The sequence below is a fragment of the Oncorhynchus keta genome, chromosome 1, assembly GCF_023373465.1.
Source record: "Oncorhynchus keta strain PuntledgeMale-10-30-2019 chromosome 1, Oket_V2, whole genome shotgun sequence".
NCBI lineage: Eukaryota > Metazoa > Chordata > Actinopteri > Salmoniformes > Salmonidae > Oncorhynchus > Oncorhynchus keta.
Window position 1 is genome coordinate 47,551,043 of NC_068421.1, and position 16,272 is coordinate 47,567,314.

Here is a 16,272-nt window from a genome sequence, read left to right on the forward strand (position 1 = left end):
GTTTTATATTTTATTTCTGCGTTTTGTGTAGCGCCGGCTACCGCTAATTCTTTTGTTTTGTCTCGTTCAGGTATTTCATGCTTTCGCCGAAAAGCATTTTACAAATCTGACATGTTGGCTAGATTCACAACGAGTGTAGCTTTAATTGAGTACCTTGCATGTGTGTTTTAATGAAAGTTTGAGTTTTATCGAGTACTACAATTGGCGCTCTGAAATTTCCGCTGATTTTGGTCCCTGTACAGGGAGTCCAATGTGCTTAAGATAGCTAGCAGGCCGCAGATTAGCGGCTGTGCGTTCAGGGGTCGTTAGCTGATATAATTCCAGGTGGAAAATATATATATAAAAAAAATATCATAATATTTTTTTTTTTATATATAAAAAAATAGGTTCAGAGCTTGCGGTAGGAATCTGGAGATATGGAGAAGAATAAGTCTGACTAGCTCTGGTTTGAGTCACGCTGTACAGACTGGCAAGAGTTGTCCGGTATAAAGGTAGCTGATGACCGCTAGCAAAGGATAGCTGACTGCTAGCTAGTGGCTTCGGAATGCCATCTTAAGCCAACAGTCCATTGTATTCTAGACAGCTAGCATTCAGGGGACGTTAGCTGCGAAAAAATAGGTCCGGTATGCTCTGGTTGAATCGCGTTGTACAAACTTCCGAGCTAAGGTTAACCTCATAGTCCGCCCCATCCCGCATGCGGTCGCGTTACTACAGCCTCAAGCTCATTACCATAACGCAACGTTAGCGATTTCTAAAAATCGCAAATGAAATTAAATAAATATGCCTGCTCTCAAGCTTATCCTTTTCTTAACAATCCTGTCGTCTCAGATTTTCAAAATATGCTTTAGAACCAGAGAAAATCAATAATTTGTGTAAGAGTGGTGATAGCTAGCTTAGCATTTAGCATTAGCATTTAGCACGCAACATATTCACAAAAACCAGCAAAGGGATCAAATAAAATAATTTACCTTTGAAGAACTTCAGATGTTTCAATGAGGAGACTCTCAGTTACATAGCAGATGTCCAGTTTTTCCTGAAAGATTCTTGTGTAGGACACAACGTTCCGTTTTGTTACTATGCATTTGGCTACCGAAACTAACCGAAAATTCAGTCACCTACACGTCAAACTTTTTCCCGAATTAACTCCATAATATCGACTGAAACATGGAAAACGTTGTTTGAATCAATCCTCAAGGTGTTTTGTCATATATCTCTTCATTGAAATGCCGTCCCTGGAAGCCTGCATTCTTCTCTGATTCGGATGGAAAAATACTGGTAGCTGACTTTTGCGCACCAATTTCCACGCAGCCACCGTGCGGGACACTTGGCAATTGTAGTCTCTTATGGTCAATCTTCCAATGATATGCCTACAAATACGTCACAATGCTGCAGACACCTTGGGGAAAGAAGAGAAAGTGTCCGTTCATTCCTGTCGCATTCACAGCCATATAAGGCGATCATGGAAAACGTAGCCTCAGAAATCCTGTTCATTTCCTGGTCGGTCAAACATCTTGGTTTTGCATGAAGCATTTGTTCTAGGGCACTCACAGTGAAAATCTTTGCAGTTCTGGAAACGTAAGAGTGTCTTCTTTCTAAAACTACCAATTCCAAGCATAGTCGAGCATCTTTTCGTGACAAAATATTGCGCTTAAAACGGGCACGTCTTTTTATCCAAAAATGAAATACTGCCCCTATAGGACTAACAGGTTAACTGATGACCATTAGTTGGCTAGTTAGCTGACTAGTTTATGTTGGAGAGATTCCAGTAAGAGGCAAAGAAAAATACGTTAGAGAAAAAGCCGGTCCACACCACATTGGGTGAGGCGGGTTGCAGGAGAGTATTTTGAAATAAGGGTTTAGAAAAATATAAAAAGATATGCGAAGAAAAATATATAAAAATATATATACATGGGACACGACAAGACGAAGGACAAATACATCTGACTGCTACGCATAGTAATAATAGTATAATAGTATAATAATAGTATAATAGCATAATAGTGAAGATATCAAAACTGTGAAATAACACACGGAATCGTGTAGTAAAATATTCTTCAAAGTTCTTCAAAGTAGCCACCCTTTGCCATGATGACAGCTTTGCACACTCCTGGCATTCTCTCAACCAGCTTAATGAGGTAGTCACCTGGAATGTGAGCCTTGTTAATTTTTTGTAATTTCTATTTGTAATGTTTGAGCCTATCAATTGTGTTGTGACAAGGTAGGGGGCTATACAGAAGATAGCCCTATTTGGTAAAAGACAGAGTCCATATTATGTCAAGATCAACTTAAATAAGCAAAGAGAAATGACAGTCCATCATTGCTTTAAGGCATGAAGGTCAGTCAATACGGAAAATGAACAGACACATCTTAACATCAACTGTTCAGAGGAGACTGTGTGAATCAGGCCTTCATGGTCGAATTGCTGCAAAGAAACCACTACTAAATGACACCAATAAGAAGAAGAGACTTGCTTGGGACAAGAAACAGCAATGGACATTAGACTGGTGGGAATTTCTCCTTTGGTCTAAATGTAAGATTTTTTATTCCAACCGTCGTGTCTTTAGGTGAACGGATGATCTCTGCGTGTGTGGTTGCCACTGTGAATCATTTAGGAGGAGATATGATGTGTGGAAGTGCTTGTCTGTGATTGATTTAGGAGAGAGCGCGAGAGAGTTAACAATGAATTAGATTAGCCCTATGTGTACGTTATGTTGGCTATGACATGCTGTGGTTAATGAGTGTCTTATTGCCTATTGGTCCACATATTTCATTATAGTGATTATGTTCCCCGTATTATAGATATGTGTTGTGTATTTGATGTATTGATCCCGGGCTCATCCGTAAAAGTATTGATGTAGGGTTCACCCCCTGCTAAAATAAAGGATAAGTAAGTAATAGTAAACTTGAGTTCTAACTGAATTTGTTTTAATCCTCAATAGTGGTAAAGACTCAGATTACCTCTGGGAGCCAACTCCAAAGAGACCACATTCAAGTCCTCCATCCCCTACTCATTCAAAAGTAGGAACTGGTTCCTCCAGTCTGACCCCTTCTGCTGTCTCTGGCTCCACACCAACCCCAGCCAGGCCAAAATACTGCAGACCTGAATGTGCCTCAGGGATAAAAGAGCACAGCAGGGAGGCGTCGTTATACTCTCACAAGAAATCTTCCATCACCTGCACTTCTTGTGCTGTTACCCTCTTCTTCACAGCAGAAAGAGACTGCTATGGGACTTGGCATCAGCAGCACAATCTTGTGTAGAGGACTGTGGATGTTCTAAATACTCTAATTATTAATATTGTGTAAATTGTTAGTTTTTTTCACTCTGTGTGTTGTTTGTGGTGGGTGCAGTTATGCCATTAGATCAGTGTTGGCTGCTAACTTGGCCCTTAAATAGTTCACTTCTGTGTTGGGAGGCATTGGATCAGTGTCTACAGTCAGTACCTTTTATGTAGGGAAGCTAATTATCCATCATGTATGACATTCCTAGAAGTGTGTAAAACTTAAACTTTTCATTACCATTTGCCACAGTTTTACTCAGCCACATACTCACCGTTATTGTATTTACGTACGCATTTGAAATAACATAAGCAAGCTAAGACACCAAAAATCCTACACGAGTTCTGCTCTGCCTTGTGAATAAACACTGAACAGCTGTTGAAAGGCTTTACATGCATAGGTCGACAACGCCGCACGTCACGTTCACTCGCTAAAACACCCAGACGTAGGAACTAAGCCCAATTTTGAAATTTGACTCCATTTTGTTTATTTTTCCGCACGCTTGACCACACGAAATGCAAAATTCTGAGTGGCTCGACAGACGTAAAGGAACAGTGCAGACAATGGACACGAGTGGAACATGGTTCTCAAAGCAGGGAGAGACACAGTACCGTTCTCTCTGGTCACTATGTCCTTGAGCTTCCTTTGAGCTGGCTTTGAGTTTTCCAGCAGCAGCGCGACAAGTGCCATTTTTGGGGATGCCTGTCTTGTCAAGCATCCAAACCACTTCCTTCCTGCTGTCACCACAGGGAGAAGCTGCTGTAGACTAAAGGAAAAATGTGGTGAGCATTAATAGCGGATAACCTTATCCCTGGGTGGAAAATCCATCAGGGTTCATCCTCTTAATGACTATCATAACTGAGATACTAACTGCACACTCATATCCCATGATGCACCTACCTAACAGGGCTCCTTTGGCTTCCTCCTCTCGGGATAAATGGTTTTAATGTCAGATGGTGATGTATTATTTTGCTTTCCCCTGTCATCTGGAGATATTGGTCCATATAAACAGACAACTTCAAAACCGAGGCCCCTGACTCACAGTTTTTTTTAATGACAAGGCCATAATAGGGGGTGTGGTGGAGTGGACACACGTGCTGCTAAATCAACAGAGCGGCTCACCGACATGTTAAAGATCACTCTAGTAGTTTCCAAGGTGCCCGGCTTCCTCTTTCCCCCTTTATCAGCTTTCTGTGTCCGCAAAGCATTTGTAGAGGGCTTTCGAAGGGGGAAGTGGAGTGCTGATAAGCATGTAGAGAGGGAGTGCCAGAGCTACACCCATGCACCAGTCTGGCCGGGACATCTAAACCATGGGAAATTGTCTGATCTTAGACTTAGTCTTTTGCATGTTACAGTACATGCTGTAGAACACCTCCCTCACCTGGATTTGATTATCGAATGCTTCTTACAAAGTCAAGGCTTATTAAAAGACTGAAAAAGAGCAGTTGGGTCATTTAAAAAAAATATCTCATCAGGTTTGTGAGTGTGGGTGCGTGAGTACGTTCTGTTCAGTCAGTGGCATACAGTATGGGTGCACGCTCTGACTAAACCAACAAATCAAAATTTGAATAACATTTTATTGGTCGCATACAGTACACATATTTTGCAGACATTATCGCAGGTGAAGCGAAATGCATTTTATTCTAGCTCCAACAGTGCAGTAATACTGAACAACACAAAAAAATATACAAAAATGTAACAAAATAAATCAAGAAATATCAGTACAGAATATTTTTTATTTATTTAACTAGGCAAGTCAGTTAAGAGAAAATTATTGTTTTCAATGACAGCGTTGGAACAGTGGGTTAACTACCTTGTTCACAGGTAGAACAACAGATTTTTCTACCTTGTCAGCTCGGGGATTCAAACTTGCAACCTTACAGTTACTAGTCCAGCACTATAACCACTAGGCTACCTGCCGCCCCGATATAAATATAAACAGCACCAGTCAAAAGTTTAGACACACCTTGTCATTCAAGGGTTTTTCTTTATTTTTCCTAATTTATACATTGTAGAATAATAGTGAAGATATCAACACTATGAAATAACACATACGGAATCATGAAGTAACCAAAAAGGTTTTCAACATATACAAATATTTAATATTTTGTATTCTTCAAAGTAGCCACACCTTGCCTTGATGACAACTTTGCACACTCTTGGCATTCTCTCAACCAGCTTCAAGAGATGCCCTTAGGGCTCCCGAGTGGTGCAGTGGTCTAAGGCACTGCATCTCAGTGCTCGAGGCATCATTACAGACCCTGATTCGATTTCAGGCTGTATCACTACCGGCCATGATTTGGAGTCCCATAGGGCGACGCACAATGTTTGTTATACATGTTTGCAAATGTATTAGAAATATAATACCTTATTTACATAAGTATTCAGACCCTTTGCTATGAGACTCAAAATTGAGCTCAGATGCATCGTTATTCCATTAATCATCCTTAAGATGTTTCTACAACTTCCTTGGAGTCCACCTGTGGTAAATTCAATTGATTGGACATGATTTGGAAAGGCACACACCTGTCTATATAAGGTTCCACCGTTGACTCTGTGTGTCAGAGCACAGGAAGGAATTGTCCGAGACAGGATTGTGTCTGGGGAAGGGTACAGAAACATTTCTGATTTCTGAAGGAGTGGCTTCAGGACAAGTCTCTGAATGTCCTTGAGTGTCACAGCCAGAGCCCGGAATTGAACCCAATCAAATATCTCTGTAGAGACTTGAAAATGGCTGTGCAGCGACGCTCCACATCCAACCTGACAGGATCTGCAGAGAAGAATTGGAGAATGTCACACCCTGACCATAGTTTGCTTTGTATGTTTTGTTTGGTCAGGGTGTGATCTGAGTGGGCATTCTATTCTAGTTTGTCTGTGTCTGTGTTTGGGCCTGATATGGTTCTCAATCAGAGGCAGGTGTTAGTCATTGTCTCTGATTGGGAACCATATTTAGGTAGCCTGTTTTGTGTTGGGTTTTGTGGGTGGTTGTCTCCTGTGTCAGTGTTTGTACCACACGGGACTGTTTCGGGTTTTCACGTTTCTTGTTTTGTAGTTTCCTCATGTATAGTTTCCTCATGTATAGTTTCTTCATGTATAGTTTCTTCATGTATAGTTTCATTATTAAAGAACCATGAATTATAACCACGCTGCATTTTGGTCCGCCTCTCGTTCACAGGAAGAATCCTGTTACAGAGAAACTCCTCTATTACAGGTGTGCCAACCTTTTAGCGCCATACCCAAGAAAAACGTGCTTCATCAAAGTACTGAGTAAAGGGTTTGAATACTTATGTAAATGTGATATTTCATTTTTTTGTTTAGAATACATTTGCTAACATTTCGAAAAACTGGTTATTGCTTTATAATCCCCTCCCTGGATTTTGTGTTTAAAGCTCTACCACAAAGCTTTCCTAGAAGCTTTCTCTGCCCTTAACCTTGTTCTGAACACCTCCAAAACAAAAGGTAATTGTCACGTTCTGACCATAGTTCTTTTGTGTTTTCCTTGTTTTAGTGTTGGTCAGGACGTGAGCTGGGTGGGCATTCTATGTTGTGTGTCTGGTTTGTCTATTTCTATGTTTGGCCTGATATGGTTCTAATTCAGAGGCAGGTGTTAGTCATTGTCTTTGATTGGGAACCATATTTAGGTGGCCTGTTTTGTGTTGGGTTTGTTGTTTCCTGTCTTTGTGTTTGCTGCACCAGATAGGGCTGTTTCGTTTTTGCCACGTTTATTGTTTTGTATTATGTTCATGTTGAGTTCTTGAGTTCTTATTAAAAACATGAACTATAACCACGCTGCATTTTGGTCCGCCTCTCCTTCCCAGGAGGAAAGCCGTTACAGTAATGTGGTTTGGTAAGAAGAGCGCCATTTTTTACCCGTGTGAATGTGACTATCTGACCACTTTTGACCTGCACTCTAGTGGTGTGTGTGTGTGTTTCTTTACCTGTGTTTATGCATCTCTGTTAATGTCCCTATATCTGTGATGACATAAGAAGCTAACAACACAACCTGCCAAGGTGTGTGTGTGTGTTCTCCAGACAATGGCCTGGTGATCTCACTATGACACTTTAGTCATGCAGTAGTGTGGATATACTGTATGTCTTTGAGGATGTGTTATTCTTAACGTAATGCATTTATAACATCTATGTCTGCAATGACATCAGAGCAAACTCAGCCAAGGTTTCTCTCTCGCTATAGGAAACAAATGTGTGCGTTTAAAATGGCACCCTCTTTCCTATATAGTGCAGTACTTTTACTACTACAGAAGTGCACCCTATAGGGAATAGAGTGCCAATTAGGATAGGCCCTTAGTACAGTGTGAGGTTTACTGCAGATGGCTGTGCAATAATCACATTGAGTGTGTGTGTCTAAGGTGAAGGAGTCAAGCACCACTTAGAAGCAACACAGAAGATACCCGACTCCAAAGCTGGAGATATCCTAATGCAGGGGTCTCCAACCTTTTCTAGCATGAGAGCTACCTTTAAAAAATGTAACATGTTGCAAGCTACTATTTTTTTCCATTGCTTGCGAATAGGCACATTCTCTTCCTCTACCCTCTAACTCTTCCCTGGGTCCTTTGTGTCCAAGAGATGTCTTTTTAGAAAACCTTTATTTAACCAAGCAAGCCACTTAAGAACAAATTCTTATTTACAATGACTGCCTAACCCGGTCAAATCCAGACAATGCCGTGCCAATTGTGCATCGCCCTATGGGACTCCCAATCACAACCGGATGTGATACAGCCTGGATTCAAACCAGGGACTGTAGTGATGCCTCTTGCACTGAGATGCAGTGCCTTAGACGACTGCGCATCTCAGGAGCCTAGTAAAGGAATGGTTAATAATCTGTATTTGGCACGACAGGCACCATACAATTATATTTGTATTTTCCCAAATTCAGTTTTGGGTTTCATTTTTTTACTTTCAATATTAAAATTATTCATAGAAAAACCACAAATTGATATTCTGAGTCCATGTCAATGCTTCAATCTTCCCATCAGAAGACTATTTTTGAGGTCTGGATAAAAAAACTAAAACATTTAGATTATTTTGTGTAATTCCCCTTTAGTTGAGCATCTAGCAAGAGAGTAATGTGTTGGTCTAGCGATGTTCATACTGTTGCATGAGGCCTGCTGCTGCAGCACATGTCATGGCAGAGTTTACAAAATAATGGCCACCCAATTGATACAAATAGTCATATTGTTCTACATTGTGTTTAACATTTAATTGATAAGGTTTTTGGGAACGCCTGTGTGCTCTCGTACAGTTGTGTAATAAGTAATTTTGAAAGGGTTTTCCTGCTTGGAATTGTGTACATTGGATTTAGACTATTGCTATAATTTCTAAAACCTCTGTCCTCCACGATAGTGTAACGGTTCTCTTGGTGTGATGAAGGAGAGTCGGACCAAAATGCAGCGTGTAGATTGCAATCCATGTTTAATCAATAAACGTAAACACGAATTAACACAAACACTACAAAACAATAAACGTAACGAAAACCGAAACATGTCAACTACCACAGGAACAAAGACACTAAGGACAATCGCCCACGACAAACTCAAAGAATATGGCTGCCTAAATATGGTTCCCAATCAGAGACAACGATAAACACCTGCCTCTGATTGAGAACCACTCCAGACAGCCATAGACTTTGCTAGATACCCCACTAAGCTACAATTCCAACACCAACACCAAAACCCCAAGACAAACACACCACAATACAAAAACCCCATGCCACACCCTGGCCTGACCCAATACATGAAGATACAGTAAATACAAAATACTTTGACCAGGGTGTGACAGATAGAAAATAGCTGGATATCTGGTGGCAATCGTCTTAGCCAATGCAATATCAATTTGGCCTTGTTTTGCTACAGACATAGACTTTGGCATAAACTGGTCCATAGAAGACTGCATTGCTGTGGGTTGCGGAGTAGGCCTACTTGACTAAGTGGATACATCTCCATGTGTGGAGCTGATGGCTCCACCACTATCACTAACAGGCCTGTTAGTTTCTCGAATCTCCGCTACAGCTAGCTTCACAGTTGGGTGCACAATTAGCATTTACCTGTGTAGGTTGTGCGTAGAACCGGCTTTATAAGAGATTTTGTTTTGGCAAATTCTACACTGTGCTCTAACATTGTCTACATTATTAATATGCATCCAAATGCTACTGTGCTTCCGATTTCTTTTCCAGCTGTTGTTTTCGCAGTCGTCCTTCCTCTCTCTCCTTGGCTGCTAAAGTGTGTGACTGAGTGAGTTGCACGGCTCTCACTCACGCATCTTCAGTTCAATGGTTGACACTGCGTTTCTGATTGACAGAACAACAGGTGAGGCTGTTAGTCTGAGCAGACAGTCAGAACGAATGTGTGCGCTTGAGCATTTAGGCCTGTTATTATTATTATTTTTTAAACATTCTTTGAATTAGTTCATTCTATTCATTTAAATCTTTTGATTAGTCACATCTTGATTTTTTTAATATGTTTATAAATAGATTCGGCTCTTCTGATATGCAAGCCGGCTCCCAACGTTCAGCTACAAGAGCTGGCTCTTAGAGCCAACAAGTTACATCATACATACATTTACATTTAAGTCATTTAGCAGACGCTCTTATCCAGAGCGACTAGTTCATGAACGACCCATCACTACTCCATAGTTCTACTTAGCACCTTTTTTTCTGAGTGCATCTTAAGATGAATTTAAGTCACTCTGTATAGGAGTGTCTGCTAAATGTCTAAAATGTAAATGTAAAATGTTGAATACTGTTCAATGTTCATGTCAATTAAAACGGCAGTTAAAAAACCTAGGTGTTATTTTAGATTCTGAACTAAATATCGAATCACACATTAGGAATGTGAGGAACATTGCCAAGGTGTGGTCATTTCTCTCTCAGGCTGATACAGAGAGACTCATCCATGAGTCTTTTATTATGAACAGGCTTGACAGCTGTAATGTTCTCCTGCCTGGTCTACCCAAGAAAGCCATTGGTCAACTGCAAAACATATAGAATGCTGCAGCACGGGTCCTGACAATGACCAGTCGTAGAGCAGACATTACATCGGGTTTAAAGTCTCTGCACTGGCTGCCTGTGAGTTTTAGAATACATTTAGTTATTATGCCCCCAGTCTCTGGAATTGCCTGCCAGAGAACCTGAATGGGGCTGAAACTGTGGACCCATTTATAAGAGATCTTAAAACACATAATTAAGCTTTGCTTTTCCTCTGGGTGCTTTTTAGTTGTTCAGTTTGTGTCATTCTTTAGTTTTTTTAAATCTTATGTTTGTTGTGTAATAAATATTTCAGCTTTTATTTTCATTGTTATTTATTTGTTTTTTCTTGCAAAGCCCATTTTGCATTGCATTCCATGTCTGAATTGTGCTGTATAATTGTAATTACATTCCATTTCATTCCTGTGATACAAATGGTGTAAGTATGTGTAATAACATGGCTATAAACTAATATTGTTGTGTCTTGTATGGGTGGACAGTTTGTCTGTTGATATTATGTTAATTACATAAAATAATCCTATTTTATGTAAAGTCCCCTAAAGAGGGGACTAAGGTGGTTCTGGTACCGGTTCCAACCATCATTTTCGCATACAAATCGATTGGTGGACAGTGACACCGTAGATTGAAATAGCTTGCATTCAGCAATAGCCCTAATTCACATGGACTCTGGAGCATATATCCTCCCCCTGTGTGAAATCTGACACCACTTTAAGGTGGGATGTCCCACCTACCATGTCATGAAACAGGAAAGGGCCTTTTCCAAAATGTTTCCACAAACTTGGATGCACAGAATGGTCTAGAATGTATGCTGTAGCGTTATGATTTCCCTTCACTGGAACTAAAGGGCATAGCCTGAACCATGAAATACACTTCCTGATTGGATTTATATCTGGGTTTTTTCTGTAACATCGACTATATGCATAGTCGAGCATCTTTTCGTGACAAAATATCTTGTTTAAAACGGGAACGTTTTTGTCATCCAAAAATTAAAATAGCGCCCCCTATATCCAAGAAGTTAAGTTAAAGTGTACTGTGAGCTAGCTAGCTAACTGTTTACAAAAACAAAAACATATTTGTCTTTTGAGCTTCATACTCAATCACTTTTTATAGCTACTGTTTATAGGCCTCCTGGGCCATATACAGCGTTCCTCACTGAGTTCCCTGTATTCCTATCAGACCTTGTAGTCATGGCAGATAATATTCAAATATTTGGTGACTTTAATATTCACATGGAAAAGTCCACAGACTACCTCCAAAAGAGGCTGATGGAAGGAGGTTTTCACTCAAAATCTCACGATACATGGCCCCATTCATTCTTTCCTTTACACGGATCAGATGTTTCCACCCCCATGCTTCACCGTAGCTATGGTGTTCTTTGGATGCAACTCAGCATTCTTTGTCCTCCAAACACGACGAGTTGAGTTTTTACCAAAAAGTTATATTTTGGTTTCATCTGACCATATGACATTCTCCCAATCTTCTTCTGGATCATCCAAATGCTCTCTAGCAAACTTCAGATGGGCCTGGATATGTACTAGCTTAAGCAGGGGGACACGTCTGGCACTGCAGGATTTGAGTCCCTGGCGGCATAGTGTGTTACTGATGGTAGGCTTTGTTACTTTGGTCCCAGCTCTCTGCAGGTCATTCACTAGGTCCCCCCGTGTGGTTCTGGGATTTTTGCTCACCGTTCTTGGGATCATTTTGACCCCACGGGGTGAGATCTTGCGTGGAGCCCCAGATCGAGGGAGATTATCAGTGGTCTTGTATGTCTTTCATTTCCTAATAATTGCTCCCACAGTTGATTTCTTCAAACCAAGCTGCGTACCTATTGCATATTCAGTCTTCCCAGCCTGGTGCAGGTCTACAATTTTGTTTCTGGTGTCCTTTGACAGCTCTTTGGTCTTGGCCATAGTGGAGTTTGGAGTGTGACTGTTTGAGGTTGTGGACAGGTGTCTTTTATACTGATAACAAGTTCAAGCAGGTGCCATTAATACAGGTACGAGTGACGGACAGAGGAGCCTCTTAAAGAAGAAGTTACAGGTCTGTGAGAGCCAGAAATCTTGCTTGTTTGTCGATGACCAAATACTTATTTTCCACCATAATTTGCAAATAAATTCATAAAAAATCCTACAATGTGATTTTCTGGATTTTTTTTCTCATTTTGTCTGTCATAGTTGAAGTGTACCTATGATGACAATTACAGGCCTCTTTCATCTTTTTAAGTGGGAGAACTATTTTGCCCCACAGTATATAGGAGTATGCATGGGAGAGAGAGAAGCTTTAAAATGGCAGCAAGAAGCTTTAAAATCAGTATCCTATGGATTATACCCTAAAATGGGCAAATATGTGATCCGTTGCAGGAAGCTAGGCATATGTTGCATATGTTCATTATTTTTATCAAAATGCGTTTTTTGGCAGAAATGTCTTCTGGAACATGAACTTTCATGTGCCTTAATATGAAACTTCTATTCCGTCTGTAAATATGAATAACAGTTTAAAATCACAAGCCTAATTGGTTTAGCCACGGAAAAAGGCAGGAACCTTTCCGCTAGCCATGATTGGCTGAGAAAATGGATCGGCTGGACATGCTGGGAGATGAGTTTGGATTGGTCTAACATGTATCACGGTTCTGTCTATAACGGTATGTGTTGATAAGCCTTTCTACCCCGGCGTTCATGAATGTTATAACGTTAGCCATCAAGAAATACAAACGTTTTGCTACTTTTCTCAACCACACTGATTCCCTGGGCTACTTTCTGCACACACCACGGTCAGTATGAACCGGAGTGACTTGACACAACGCTGGCCAAACAAGATGTAGCTACATACAAAACAGAGTTAACATTTTGTCAAAGTTGTTTTCATTGCAAGTTAAAGCATAATGTTAGGTAGCTAGTGAACGTTAGCTTGCTGGCTCGCTAACTAACGTTATGTGTAGGAATTCTATTTGATGCAGAAATCCATTTGCATTGCTAGTTATAGCCTAATTTTAGCCATCTAGTTAACATTGAACCTAGTTTAGGTAGCTGCAGAGCCACACTACAGCTATGACAATCAGTTTATATTGGTAGTAGTATGAGTTGGGATTATTCCGGTTCATTGTTTAGCTAGCTATCTCAACACTTTCTGTTTTTGATATTGCTACTTTGCAAATATGCAAGTAACCATTTCACTGTACTGTTTACACCTTCTGTATCCTGTGCATGTGACAAATAAACAGACTTTATTTGATATAGTGTGTGTTTACCAGAGATGGTAATGTAAAGAACAACATGACCTGCACCAAAGCCAGATTAGGATATAGGCCAAGGACTAGATAAAGTGTATTTTTATCTGGAGATTTTCTTAATTTCAGGCTAGTACTTTTACCACTTTTAGTCTTGAAATCTTTTGGTTGTTTACTACACTACTCACTCTGTTTGGCACATGGCATCACATGTGAATCCTTAAAGAGATGTGTGGGGCTATGTCTTAAGATGGTGTGAACGATGCTGAATGGGTGTAGACAAAAGAAGAGCTCTCAAGCAGGTGTATCAAAACATTCACAGGCCATTTTCTAAAAAGTGTGGTTACAAGTTTATCAACTTTGAAAGAAGATCTACTTTCTTAATGTTCCTCAGCTGCAGTGTATGATATATCACTTTCTATATCTTAGTCTCCACTTTTATCCAATGTAAAAACCACAATTTTGCTTCATAGGACCAAATCCAGGTGGTGGGTCATATATGCTATCTTGTTACATTGGTTTTCAAAGCCTTTTTTAACTGTATCAAAATAAAACACTAAATACTTTCGCAAAATATTGTGTTTAATCAAAATACAATTATTTTATGTTTTCAATGTAAATTTGCAAGTACTTATGCCTTCACTAAAACAATATTTTCAATAACGATAACCAAAGCGTTTTTTATTTGTAATATGCGGTTGTTCATCTACCTTATTTGAATGCAATGTCTGTAAGTCTCTCTGAATAAGAGTGTCTGCTAAATGAGCAAAATGTAAACATTTATGTAAAGTTTTCGGGGGTGAACATCATTAGAATAATGACCAGCTTGCTTAGCAAGTCTTCATTTTACATTCACATTCACATTTACATTCACATTTTAATTTTTGTAAGAAACTTTTATCACATCATAGTACCATCAGACTTCTGGTACTAAATGCAGGCTGAAAGGCGGCCACAAAATTGTGAACCGCTAGAATTATTATTTTTTAAATGGTAAAATATTGTTGTATTCTACACACAACATTTAAAAAAATGAGAGGTTTCAACATTTTCTTGTTACAAAATACATTGGATTATTCAGGCCAGTAAAATATGAATGACAAAATACTTAAAAGTAATTGAAATAGTGCTCATTTCTGATTATACCTGTCATGTTGATCAGTATGATACAATAGGGGTTAGAAGGTTGACTGCCGAGGCTGCTCAGTGTATCCTTCCAAATAGGTTTATGTGTGTATGCCTGTTCTTAAGTAGTTAAACTGGTGCTTTGTAGGAAGCAGCTATAATTGTTTGGTTCAGGTATCCATCTGTGAAAGTAAATGAAATATTAGCGGCATGATTCAATCGTCGGAGACGATACAGTTTCTGTAAGAGAAACCACCTGTGACATGCACATTTACGTCACAAACTCAAAAGGTTTGGGGGTTTGGCTCACCAGAGGAAGAGGGCAGGAAAAATAACACACCATTCTCTACAAACAAAAGCGTGTCCAGCTCTTCGATATAAGTTTACCTAGAGTCCGCTCAATAGACAGCATTTCCCATTACCCCCCCTTGACATATAACGCAGTAAGGCTGTCCGATGTCACTATTTTATTTTCCTTTGACTTTTTATCTAATGTGCTCTAAAGGGCAAGCCTCAACCGGAGGAGGAATGGAGTGCGTTGTAGCGAGGCCGACTCGGCAGTGACTATCAGAGCTTGCTGTGCCAGCGCTGAGGCATCAACCTCCTCTACAATGCCAGCCCAGCAGGGTAAAGGCCGACACAGTGTCACAGTGCCACAGCAACCACCATGAAGGGAAAGAACACAATAACCCTCCCTAACTACATCAGACATGCATTACCCCCATCCTCCTACCTACCTTCCACTCCACTCTTTTCCCAATTTCTCACGCTTCCTTGTACATGGGTAGAGGGTCACAATTGATGTAGACATGGCAATAGAGGAGAGGGAGAATCATTTTAGTTTGTAGTGTAAATAGAGATGATGTAAACCAGCAGCCCTTTTGCCCCTGCTCGGCATCAAACCAATGTTCTAAAAAGGTAAGTGCAGTTGATAAGGCTTGAAAAGAAAGTAGCTTGACCATGGAGAACAAGAGGTGCCCCACTTTTCTGTTTTCAAGAAAGATTTAACAGAGTACGCTTCATATTGACTTCAGACTACAGTACCCATAAAGGGGTGGAGTATCCTTTTTTGCAGCAGTCTGATTTGGTGTATTTCATTGAGTTTGAACCAAAGGTCACAAATGAGAACATACAGATAGCAAAATGTAATACTGTATGTTTGTCAAGATAGACATCCAATGTCGTGGTGCTATTTAGACATCAGACAAATTTGTCATTGCAAGTCAAAAGCCCAGTATTTTGGACTATTGCCAAACGGTGCCCTAAACCCATAAAAAATGATTGGCCAGTGTCAAGTTAAACTGCTTTGGTCAGTCCCTCACTGACGTTCTGACTTTCCCAGAGAAAGAAAGCAGACAGTGTTTTGGACTTACGCACCACCTTTCCCAATTATGTAATTCTCCAGTGGATGTCACAGTTCCCAACACGCTTCTCTCCCAGGCCATGACCATCTTCTGCACAGATAAATCAAAACAGCACAACACAGCCTCCCAGGACCAGGCCCACCCTGGTCTGTTGAATGGGCTTCCCATAGTGCACCTCTCCTCTGCACCTGACACAGCCCTGTCATGTCTCCAGGCTACCACCCAGCATCTCCCCCTATCCAGGGATCAACAAATATAAATTTAGTTTAAAATACTTTTTT

The 16,272-nt window shown here is 40.3% G+C and overlaps 1 long non-coding RNA gene across 1 annotated transcript; it reads left to right on the forward strand.

The window, feature by feature from the left end:
- Positions 1–6,976: 6,976 nt before the first annotated feature.
- Positions 6,977–10,729, forward strand: LOC127932148 (uncharacterized). The gene is made up of 3 exons (XR_008144343.1): positions 6,977–7,123; positions 9,467–9,599; positions 9,764–10,729. It is a non-coding gene; the product is annotated as an uncharacterized LOC127932148 (long non-coding RNA).
- The last annotated feature ends 5,543 nt before the right edge of the window (positions 10,730–16,272 follow it).